Genomic DNA, 10,017 nt, shown 5'->3' with positions numbered 1-10,017 from the left:
AAGTGTGTGTGTGTGTGTGTGTGTGTGTGTGTGTGTGTGTGTGTGTTCAGTGTAATGCAAAAATTCAGGAATTTAGTGCCATGGAGTAACATGAAATGTAGTTTGAACTGCATAGCAAAAAAAAAGGCTCTAGAATTCACAAGGTGAATGTTCATTATACTTTTGGAGATCAAAACTGGCCACTTTCTAGGTTGTATTCTAAGAAGAGGTATATTTGGCTCAGTGTCCTAAGATTTTTAAATACATACAGTTGATGTGAATCTTAACTCTGGGAGAAAATTTAAAAGGTCTTTAGTTCCCAGTGGAAATCTTCCCCTGAACCATTTGCATGGACCTGATCAATTATTTTGTGTCATTAATTCTTTATTTTGTGTGTGTGTGTGTGTGTGTGTGTGTGAGAGAGAGAGAGAGAGAGAGAGAGAGAGAGAGAGAGAGAGAGAGAGAGAGAGAAAATGAAAGGGGGAAATTGAGCTGATCTGGAAAACAGACTTGCTGGTTTAAGAAAGGCTGCCCCTTGCTCCAAGGTTTGTGGGTCCTTTCCCTTCTCCTTCAACAACCACACCCTCCCTGATTGCAACTGTTACAAAATGGTGACTGCTGGCAGGACCAATTAGGGATGAGAGGGAGTCTGGAGAGGAGGGCCCCAGGAGACTATAAAATGTCTAACCCCAGAATGCCACCTTCCTGCAAAGCCTTACCTCTGAGGTCTGTCCCATCCCCTTGGTGGGAGCTGTTTGTTCTAATAAAGTTTTTTGGGTTTTTTTCTTCTTTTTTTCTCTCTGTGACTGTTGTTTCTTTGTTCCCCATTAGTCCATAACTCTAACTCTTGGATGTTGCAGAATTATTTCCCTTCCAGCCTCAGATCTGAAATCATAATTTTGTGTCTGAGATCTTTCACACAGGGTAGTGGTGTTGCCCTTTTGGCATCCCTGCTTCAGATTTCTAGCTGTCACAGTCTGTCAGTGGTCCCTCACTCTCCAATGGTCACTTCATTTTCCTCTCCAGGTGAGTCTACTTTCCAGGATGTTGCAGTTATGCATATAGCCATACAAGACTTTATACATTGGTGGTAAGATCCAAACTCAGATCCTCATGCTTGCTCAGCAAGTACTATTACTTGCTGGGCAATTTCCCAAGTCCCTCAGTAATCATTTTTAATAAATTGAATGCTTTATTAGAGTCATTAAAAACAGAAATGCCCTTGGAAAAAGAAGACTAGATTTGCATTTCTTTAGCATTTGAAATATCTTTGTACAGAGGCAAACTAATTAAGAATAACGAATCAGTATACTTGAAAACCCATTTAAATCTGATTTTGGACTCTCTGTGACTCCATCTCTCGACTATACCAAACTGGGTATGGTGATGATGCAGGAATAGAGGGCAGAGGAAGAAAGAGATCTGAGGAATTACAACCAAGAAACATACCATTATAAGCTTTCGTTTGGCATGCCTCTCCAGTCCTCGACCCTGACTCCATTAGAATACATCTTTGGCTCTTATGGGAGCTGCAAGACACAGTCAGACCTACAGTCAACCATCTGGGTAGTTTATGGTCAAAGTGGCTGTGCTTAGTTAGAATTTTATTGCTTTGAAGAGACACCATGACCATAACAACTCTTGTAACGGAAGGCATTTGACTGAAGCTGGCTTACAGTTTCAGAGGTTTAGTCCATTATCATCATGGTGGGAAGCATGGCAGACATGGTGCTGGAGAAGGAGCTAAGATTTCTACATCTTGATCTGCAGGCAGCAGCAGTAGACTGTGTCCCATACTGGGTATAGCTTGAGCATATATGAGACCTCAAAGGCCACCCACACAGTGACACACTTCCTCCAACAAGGCCACACCTACTCCAACAGAGCCACACCTCCGAATAGTGCCACTCCTTATGACCAAGCACTCAAACACTTGAGTCTATAGGGGGTAGGGGAAGGTCATTCCTACTCAACCACAAAGACCCATGGAATAATGCCACTTCCTTGTAACTTCATGGAAGAATGGGATGGGCTGCAGAGGAGTAGAAAAGTTGGAGTGTCAGTGAGGCCCAAGAGATGACTAAGCCAGGACTAGTGAAGATATTACCTGTTTTACTCCATTTTCTATTGCTATAAGCAAATTTCACAGACCAAATGCTGTATATGAAAAAGAAGTTTGTTTTGCTCATGGTTCTAAAGACAGAAAATCTGGCCGGGCGGTGGTGGCGCACGCCTTTAATCCCAGCACTTGGGAGGCAGAGCCAGGTGGATCTCTGTGAGTTCGAGGCCAGCCTGGGCTACCAAGTGAGTTCCAGGAGAGGCGCAAAGCTACACAGAGAAACCCTGTCTCGAAAAACCAAAAAAAAAAAAAAAAAAAAAAAAAAAAAGACAGAAAATCCTAAAACTGGGCAACCACATTTAATTGACTTGTGCTGAAATCCTCAATGTCAGAAGAAAGAAACAGGAGCATACAGAAGAGAGATGAAGGAGAGCTAGGCTCTTCATGACAGCCCATTCTCATGATAAAAAATTCCTTCCACTTCACATAACAAAGATGTCAATCCCTCTTAAAAGCCCCACTTTCTGAGACTACTATATTGACAACCACATTTCAACATGAGTTTTGGTGGATGTTATGGTTGGAATATAAAGTGTCCTCCACAGACTCATGTGTTTGAGCACACGGTTCTTCAGCTAATGACACTATTTTAGAAAATGTTGGAGTGTATTGGATGTGAGGCCTTGCTAGTAGAAATAGGGAACTGAGCATGGGCCTTGAAGGCCATACCTTTCCTTGTTTCTGCTTTAGCTTTCTCTGCTTCCTGGTTTGTATTATGTGAGCAATCCACTGCTGCATAGTCTTGCCACAGCAGGGAGAACCACCCTTGCCATCATGACTTCTGTGTCATGTGGATTGCGATCGCTCTGAAACTGAACTAAAATAAACTTTCTGTCTTAGGGTTTCTATTGCTGTGAAGAGACACCACGATCACATCAACTCTTATAAAGGAAAACATTTAACTGAGGCTGGTTTATAGTTTCAGAGGTTTAGTCCATTGTCATCATGGTGGGGAGCATGATGGTACTGCAGGCAGACAGGGTGCTAAAGAAGGAGATGAGAGTTCCTACATCTTGACTCATAGGCAACAGGAAGTGGTCTGTCTCACTTGGTGTAGCTTGAGTAAAGGAGACCTCAAAGCCCTCCTCCACAGTGGCACATTTCTTTCAACAAAACCAGACCTACTTCAACAAAGTCACACTTCTTAATAGTGCCAGTCCCTTTGAGGGCCATTTTCTTTCAAACCTCCACACCTTCCTCACTTTTGTTGTTTGTTTTTGTCAAGCATTTTGTCTCAGCTATGAGAATGTACTGCAGTGGTTACAAACCATATTTTACCCACATTTAATTGATTTTCAACAAGACACCAGGTGAAGACCAGCCAGATGGCTTCAGTGGCTAAAGAGTTGACTTCATGAGTCTGACAACCTGAGCTTGATCCTTGAAATCCATGTAAACATAGAAGGAGAAAGCCCAGTTGATAAAGTTGTCTTCTCACCTGCGTGTGTACATCCCTCATATCACACAGACAAGCACAAATGTTACGAGGGTCTTGGGTTAGGGTGGCCATCTAGAGGTACTGAATTTGTCCCCTGGGACACACAAAGTATTATACATCCTGGAAAGTAGACTCACCTAGAGAGGAAAATGAAGTGACCATTGGAGAGTGAGGGACCACTGACAGACTGTAACAGCTAGAAATCTGAAGCAGGGATGCCAAAAGGGCAACAACACCACTACCCTGTGTGAAAGGTCTCAGACACAAAATAATGATTTCAGATCTGAGGTTGGAAGGGAAATAATTCTGCAACATCCAAGAGTTTGTGCTTGAGACACAGGATCTCAACTCTAAGTTTTGGACTAACAGGGAACAAAGAAACAACAGTGTTGCAGGAAATTGAAACAGGAGGATTGCTGAGACTTGCTTTGTGCCAGTCTAGTTACAGTTTCAATTACAGAACTTATCTCAAAGGACCAAGGGAGAGAATGGTAGAGCAAGACATCTGATGTCCTTCTCTGGCCCTCACTCATGCATGCATGGGCATGCACACACATATACATATACAGTACAGCATATTCATACACACACCACCAAGAACACCGACAACAAAATTATTGTTAAATAGCTGAAATGTTAGCTTTTATTAAAAACTTAAGCCTGATTCTATAACCAATATCCAAAATTTTAGTCAAAATGGGGCAAAATTTTCTTATCTCCTTCTTTCAGGGGAAGTAAGAGTCTCTGAAAGACCCATTTCTGTGGGGATGTAATGAAGAAAATGCAGAGGATAATTGGTTCCATTCATTTTGAAATTCCTTATAATACCATGAGGAATTAATTCATATTCAAAGAAAACTGAACAAAGCTTTAGGAAAAGCCACTATGTTCCACAGTCCCCTTTCAATGGAGGGGGGTAGCCTTTTGGCAGTGGTGGGTAGAATATTTCTTAGGAAGTTCATTCATCATAATTTTACATGTCACACAGGAGTCTCCAAGCCTGGGAATAGGTCATCATCTTGAGGCTCACATATTTATCTTATGAATATAGCCCACACAAACATATGCAGACATATGATGTTTGAGTTCTTTACATTTGTGATTCCCAGTCAGAGTTTTGTGAATCAGAATCACCCTGGGAATGACTGATTCTGAAATGATCAGTGATATTGTAGGAACAAATGATCCTCAAATCTCTCAGTTTATATTAGCAAGCTTAGTTTGGGCTCACCATATGTGTTTTTTGAGGGTGGAAAATGACTCTGCTTTATCGTATATTCAGTGTAATAACAAGGTGAAAGAGTAGCTGAAACATGGTAGTTGTCATGGCATGCAGTGAAGAGAGTCTGATAGAAGGCAAAGAGAGTCTGGCAGCCTGCTAACTGTCTCTTGCCATCACTGCCAAATTACTTCGACCAAAGAAAATCACAGCACATTTTAACAGTAGGTTTGAGAACTACAATTCTCCTCCTCAGACAACAGTGAATCTTCTGAATAATGATATTTGTCAGGGTTCTCTAGAATAACAGAACTTATAGAATGAATCTCTCTCTCTCTCTCTCTCTCTCTCTCTCTCTCTCTCTCTCTCTCTCTCTCTCTCTCTCTCACACACACACACACACACACACACACACACACACACACACACACAGAGGCTGTGGTTTAGCTAATACAATGATGACTGCCTATGAAGAGAAGGTTGAAGAATCCAGTTATTCAGTCCAAGTGGCTGGATGTCTCAGTTGGTCTTCAGGATGCTCCAGAATCCTGAAGAAGTAGGTGCTAATGTCGATGAAGGAATGGACTTGATAGTGAGGTGAGAGCAAGTAGGCAAAGAGAGGAAGCTTCCTTCTTCCATGTGGCCCAGATTAGACATGGGTCTTCCCACCTCAAAAGATCTGGATTAAAAGTGTGTCTTTATCCTTCAAGGATCCAGATTAAAGTTGTGTCTTTCTGCCTCAAAGATCTGGATTAGAAGTGGATATTTGTCCCTGTGCTTTATCCAACCTTGGTCTCAACAATTCTCATATAAACCCTCCTCTTTCTCGCCAATTGGACTCCCAGAGCTCCACCCAGGGCCTGGCCGTGGAACTCTGCATCCTGTTCCCTCAGTCATTGGATGAGGTTTCTAGCACGACAATTAGGGTGTTTGGCCATCCTATCAGCAGAGTAGGTCAGTTCAGACTGTCTCTCGACCATTGCCAGCAGTCTATTGTGGGGGCATCTTTGTGGATTTCTGTGGGCCTCTCTAGCACTTTGCTTCTTCCTATTCTCATGTGGTCTTCATTTACCATGGTCTCTTTTTCTTGTTCTCCCTCTCTGTTCTTGATCCAGCTGGGATCTCCCGCTCCCCCAAGCTCTCTTTCCCTCGACCCTCGCCCTTCATTACCCCCACTCATGCCCAGGCTGTTCATGTAGATCTCATCCATTTCTCCACCATTGGGTGATCTCCGTGTCTTTCTTGGGGTCCTGTTTTCATAGCCAAACAAATGGAAACACATGAACTATGAACCAATGGCTGAGGGGCCCCCAACTGGACCAGGCCCTCTGAATAGGTGAGACAGTTGATTGGCTTAATCTGTTTGGGAGGCATCCAGGCAGTGGGACCTGGTCCTGTGCTCAGTGCATGAACTGGCTGTTTGAAACCTGGGGCTCATGCAGGGAAGCTTGGCTCAGCCTGGGAGGAGGGGACTGGAACTTCCTGGACTGAGTCTACCAGGTTGATCTCAATCCTCTGGGGAGTCTTTGCCCTTGAGGAGATGGGAATGGGGGATGGGCTGGGGGGAAGGAGAGGGAGGCAGGAGGCGGGAGAACAAGGGAATCTGTGGTTGATATGTAGAATTAAATTATATTTTAAAATAAAATAAAAAATATTTTTAAAGCCAAAAAAAGTGGATATTTGTAGATGAATTTCTAAATGGTCTTATTAAATAAAAAACATGGAGCCGAATATAGGGGTGAAAGCCTTAGAGATCAGGGAAAAAGGAAAAGCCACCAGCCAACCTTACCTCACCAACTCTGCAGCTTCCAAATTCGAGTTACTTTCTGTCTACCCATGCACATATGCTTTGATGTTCTGCCATCTGATTTGCTCTCTGTCCAGCTACCTCACTTCCTCTTCCTACACAGCTCTGTCACTTTCTCTGTCTGTACAGACCTCCAGACCTCCATGATTAACTAGCATTGGAATTAAGGCGTGTGCCACCACATCTGGCTCTGTTTCCAGTGTGGCCTTGAACACACAGAGATCCTGCCTGCTAAGTGATAGGATTAAGGGTGTGTGCTTCTTTGTTTACTTATAATGGCTGGCCTTTTTTCTCTGATCTCCAGGCAAGCTTTATTTATTAAAGCACAAGTAAAATATTACCACATTTCCTCTTTTTTGTCTAATAACATTTTTTAAAAGTTATAACTAATAGAAAAACTACAATAAGTAATATAACTATATACAATATATACAAGCAATAAAAACATCAACAATGTCTAGTCCATTTGCATTTGACAAATTCAGAGAAAATATTCCATTAATTCAATTAGGTAGATAATCTTCAAACACTCAAAGACCTACAGAATATAGCATTTAGAATGTTTTAAGAGAGTCCTTTTTCCTGAGGGAGCGCTGAGTGGATGCCAAGACCTGCCTCTACTGTGACCCTTTTCTCAACCCTTTTGCCGCTCCCACAGCCCCTTAACCTGTGGTCTTTTCCTTCCCACGTGGGCTTCCAGCATCCTCCCTTCTCCACTGATTTTATTTTTCTATTTCCAAATCACATCTGCTGGCCTTCCTCGTCGAAGCTGTGCCAGAGGTGGGAAATCTCCTCTTGGCTGGCCCGATGGTTCCCCAAAGAACCAGCCAAGCCCGTGGTGGCACAGAAAACACCCATCAAGTTGGAGCTTGTTGCCAGGAAAACCTACAGATGGTGTGTATGTGGCAGAAGTAAGAAGCAACGGTTCCGTGATGGCTCCCACTTCTTCCAGTGCACTGGCCTTTGGCTACTCAAGTTCAAGTCCCAAGAGACCCACAGTGGCTCTATGTACCTGCAAGGCCACCAGCATCCTCCTTACTGTGACAGTACCCACAAGAGGGAGCAGGTACAGAAAGCAGAAGTGGGCTCCTGGCTCTGAGGAGTACTGTGGCTCCCCCGCTCCTGCCACCTTCCCCTCTGTGAAGCCAACAGTGCCATAGAAAGGAACATCTGAAGACCAAGTTGTTAGCAACTGTTCCCTGAAAAACCTGTAATCTCCTGTTGTGCAGTTGAGAGCAGGCCCGTGGTTCAACACCTGGTAAAGCTGTCTTTAAACAATGAGACCCCAAAAAAGGTTTTAAGAACTTAGACTTTCTGGACAGTGAGACACATCTGCTCCTGGCAGCACCAATTTACTTCAGAGAGGAAGATGGGCATTGAAGACAATCTATACGGAGTTTATCTTCTTGGCACAAAATGGTCATTTGGGCAAGAAACTACTCTTGCCTGGACTGCTTGATGAAATGTTATATAAACTGGACATGCAGGAGCCATAGGAAGGTGACCACTGAACTTTGCAAGGCAAAATGGTCCTTCAGGTTCCTGCTTCACAGAAGAAACTGCCAGACATTCTACAGGACACAGAGAGAAGCAACTGAGAGACTCTCGGCTTATAGGCTGAAGATGGATGCCCAAATGTTGCACAGGAACTTTGGGTGACTGTCCAGGCAGCCAGCTGTCTCTGTCATTCTAGCTTTTTGGAAATTGCTTACAATGTACTTCCTATTTACTTAGGTAGTATTATATCCTTCTGAGGTCTTTGATGTAGTTGAAGACTAGATAGTTATAATTGTAATTTTCCTTAGTTATGATAAAAGATAAATGAGATATGAAACTTTAAACTCACAAATATAGTATAGATGATAGAATATTTTCTTTAATTTTGCCACATAGAAATAGACTAGATATTATTACTATAATTCTTGCTTGATAACTGTTCTATTACATGTAATTTTACTATGTTAAAGTTAAAACCTTCCTTTTTGATTAGACAGAGAAGGGGAAATGCTATAGGATAATGCCCTTTTACACTGGTTTATTAAAAACATCGGATTGGCCAGTAGCCAGACAGGAAGTATAAGTGGGGCATGCAGACGAGGAAAATTCTGAGAAGAGGAAGGGATGAGTCAGGAGTCACCAGCCAGACACAGAGGAAGCAAGAGGACAAGTCAGAACTGAGAAAAGGTACTAAGCCACGTGGCGAAATATAGATAAGAATTATGGGTGAGTTTAAGTATAAGAGCTAGTCAGTAATAAGCCTGAGCTAATGGCAGAGCAGTTATAATTAATACAAGCTTCTGAGTGATTATTTCATAAGTGGGCCATGGGACTGCAGAGGACTGGTGGGACTGGAGAAAACCTCTGGCTACAGATATTCCTACTTCAAATTAAGCAAAAATCCCTCAGAGGTGTGCACCTTCATTTGGAGTTTTAGTTAATTCCAGATGTAGCTGACAAACAAAATAGCCATCACCAAAGGAAAAAAATACCATATCCAGTTTGTATTGCCCATATGCTCACTGGAGCATGGTCAAACTCCCAGTGGCCAAGCCCCTTAAAGAAAACTGAGTCCTTCTTCACCCCTGCTCCTGCCAGAAGCCATCAACTGTGGGGAGCTACATTTCAGGATCACTATCACAATTTTTAAGAGCTCTTTTCAATGGCTTCTTGTTGAGACTCTTCTTTTTTTGAGGGGATGGAGAGATAGATTGTCACAGAAACCTTTTATGTCTCTCATTCTCAACTGTGAATCTGCAGTCATCAATACCTGTGCAAAAGAAGCTTCCTTGCTGTTTACAGTCAGTTGCAGCATATATCACGGACTTCCACATGGTTTCTGGTGTCAGCACATGCCATGGACCTCAGTATGGTCTCCAGGAGCAGTATAGATCATGGACATTGACATGGCCTTTGGCCCCGGCATAGGTCACTGGACACCATCATAGCCCTCAGTGATAGCACAGGCCACAAACATCAGCATGGCCTCCAGCGGTCACATGGGCCACAGAGACTGATATAGTCCATAGTGGCAGCATGGCCCATGGACATCAGCATGGCTTCAGACAGCAGCAAAAATTACAGACATCCATATGGTCTTTGCTGGTAGCGTAAACCTCAGTTCACCATCACTCTGGCAGCAAACACAGACCATGGACATTAACATGGCTGGAGGTGGCAGCAGGGGCCATGGACTTTGATATGGACTATGGTGGCAGTCCAGACCAAGAACATCCATATGGACCTCCAGCATCAACACGGCTTGGGACAGCAGCATGGACCAGGGACACTAGCATGTCTGTAGCATGTACCGTGGATACCAACAGGGCCTTCAGGGGCAGCACAGATCATGGAAGTCTTTCCAGGAGGACCAATTCAGAAAATGAATTATTCTCCATCTTAGATATTTTCTCCTTGCTCAAAACAAAGGCAGTCATGTGGCTGGGTGGTGTGTTCAG

General features: G+C 43.2%; 1 pseudogene; it reads left to right on the top strand.

The window, feature by feature from the left end:
• Positions 1-7,163: 7,163 nt before the first annotated feature.
• Positions 7,164-7,661, top strand: LOC102928880 (CDGSH iron-sulfur domain-containing protein 3, mitochondrial pseudogene; annotated as a pseudogene).
• Positions 7,662-10,017: the final 2,356 nt, after the last annotated feature.

Source organism: Peromyscus maniculatus, chromosome X (assembly GCF_049852395.1).
Source record: "Peromyscus maniculatus bairdii isolate BWxNUB_F1_BW_parent chromosome X, HU_Pman_BW_mat_3.1, whole genome shotgun sequence".
Classification (NCBI taxonomy): domain Eukaryota; kingdom Metazoa; phylum Chordata; class Mammalia; order Rodentia; family Cricetidae; genus Peromyscus; species Peromyscus maniculatus.
This window is presented reverse-complemented; position numbering and strand designations above follow the sequence as displayed.